The sequence below is a fragment of the Oratosquilla oratoria genome, chromosome 24, assembly GCF_046742065.1.
Source record: "Oratosquilla oratoria isolate Oo_2021 chromosome 24, ASM4674206v1, whole genome shotgun sequence".
In the NCBI taxonomy this organism is placed as follows: Eukaryota; Metazoa; Arthropoda; class Malacostraca; order Stomatopoda; family Squillidae; genus Oratosquilla; species Oratosquilla oratoria.
The window spans coordinates 44,014,345-44,016,844 of NC_134800.1; positions in this window are offsets into that span (position 1 = coordinate 44,014,345).

Consider the following 2,500-nt stretch of genomic DNA (forward strand, 5'->3'; position numbering starts at 1 on the left):
GAGAGGGTGGGGGAATATCAGATCATTTTTTGGTGGAAGGTAAGTTGAGAGTGGAGGATAGATGGAGAAAGAGGAAAGGGACAAAAGGTAGGGAGGTTCTTAGAGTGAACTCTTTAAATGAAAACGAAAAGGAGAAGGAGTACAAAAAGAAGCTGAAGGAGGAGTGGGAGGGAGTGAAGGATAGAGTAGAGCTAGGTGTGGAGGAGGAATGGGGATGGTTCAAGGAGGGAGTCACAAAGTGTGCAAGGATGGTATGTGGAACAAGAAGGAGAGGAGGATATAGAAGGAAGGGTAGTGAATGGTGGGATGAGAAAATGAAGAAGGTTGTACAAGAGAAGAAGCGAGCTTTCAAAGATTGGTTACAAAATAGGACGAGGGAGTCATATGAGAGGTACAAGAAAAGAAAAGAGAAGTAAAGCAAAAGGTAAAGGAGGCAAAGAGGAGAGCAGATGTGAAATGGGGTAAGATTATGACAGAAATTTTTTAAAGAAATAAAAAGATGTTTTGGAAAGAAATTAAGAGAGGGAGAGGAGGCGAATCAAGTAGAGAAGAAAAGGTAAAAGGTGCAGATGGAGAGATGATAATGGAAGAGAAGGCAGTAAGGGGAAGATGGGCAGAATATTTTAGGGAGTTGCTAAATGTGAAGGAGGATAGGGAGGGAAAGATAGTTGCAGTGGGAAATGCTAAGAAAATGAGAGTGATGAGTGAGGAAAATGGAGGAGAAATAAGGAAGGATGAAGTGAAGGCAGTTGTTAAGATGATGAAAGCAGGTAAGGCACCTGGTCTGGATGGATGCCATGAAGAATGTCTAAAAAAAGGAGGTATAGTGATGGTGGACTGGCTGGTGAGGTTATTTAATGTTTGCTGGAGAGAGGGTAGAGTGCCGGAGGACTGGAGGAGTGCCTGTATAGTTCCACTTTACAAGGGAAAAGGGGACAAGTGTGAATGTAGTAGTTTCAGAGGGATTAGCTTGTCAAGTGTAGTTGGGAAGGCTTATGGGAGGATCTTGATTGAGAGGATTAGGAGAGAAACAGAGGGAGTAATTGGTGAGGAACAGTGTGGATTTAGGACGGGTAGAGGTTGTGTAGATCAGATCTTTGTGGTAAGACAAATATGTGAGAAAGCTATAGGAAAGGGGAAGGATGTCTTTTGAGCTTTTATGGATCTGGAAAAGGCTTACGATAGGGTGGACAGAAAGGCACTGTGGGAGGTACTGCAGATATATGGGATAGGAGGAAAGCTTCTAGGAGCTGTCAAGAGTTTTTATGAGAGTAGTAGAGCTTGTGTCAGGATTAGAAATGGAGAGAGTGAGTGGTTCGAGGTTAAGGTGGGACTTCGTCAAGGTTGCGTTATGTCGCCCTGGCTGTTCAACTTATACATGGATGGGGTAGTGCGAGAGGTAAATGCAAGGGTAGTGGGTCAGGGATTGGAGCTGGTTAAAGAAAATGGAGAAAAGTGGGAGGTGAGCCAGCTGTTGTTTGCTGACGACACTGCGCTTGTGGCGGGATCGGAGGAGGGATTGAGGAAGTTGGTGACAGTTTGGGAGAGTATGTGATGGAAGAAAGCTAAAGATAAATGTGGGTAAAAGTAAGGTGATGAGATGTACAAGGGGTGAAAGTGGCAGTAATCTGGAAGTGAGCATTAAGGGAGAGCAACTGGAGGAAGTAGATAGTTTTAGATGCTTGGGTGCAAATGTGGCAGGAAAAGATGGAGTGAAGGTGGAGGTAGAATGTAGATTGAGAGAAGCGAGTAAATGCCTTGGTGGATTGAAGAGTGTAATGAGGAATAGACATTTGGGAATGGATGCTAAGAGGAGACTGTATGAAGGAGTGATTGTGCCACTAGCACTGTATGGGGTAGAAACATGGAACATAAGAGAGGAAGAGAGGCGTTTGAATGTGTTTGAGATGAGGTGTCTGAGAAGTATGATATGGTTACTAGGCTAGATAGAGTGAGAAATGAGGAGGTGAGGAGAAGTACGGGGGTGGAAAGGAAGTTGGGAGATAGGGTTGATGAAAAAGTATTAGGATGGTTTAGACACATGGAAATAATGAATGAAGAAAAACTAGTAAAAGAGGTATGGAAGGCAGATGTGGAGGGAGTGAACATGAGGGGACGTCCTAGGATGAGATGGATGGATGGGGTGAAGGGGGCTTTGGGGAAGAGGGGAATGTCTGTTGAGGAAGGACGGGAGAGGACAGAAGACAGGGGTGAATGGAGAATGGTTGTATATGGATGATGTGATGCATGAGGTGGAATGGGCGGGGTGATGGGGGGTGAGGTAGTATGTGTGAGCAAAATTTGACGCAGCCCGAAGGGATTTCTCCCCGTCTTCTCCTTTTATGCATGGGGGGACGGAGAGGGGGGTCACCGATTTAATGAAGCGGCCTTGCTGTGGATGTGCTGTGTCTTGCGACACTACTTCTGACCCAGGGCAGTGGACAGGGTGCAGGGATGACCCGTCATCCAGGAGGTGCTAAGATAAGAGGGAGGGTGGAGG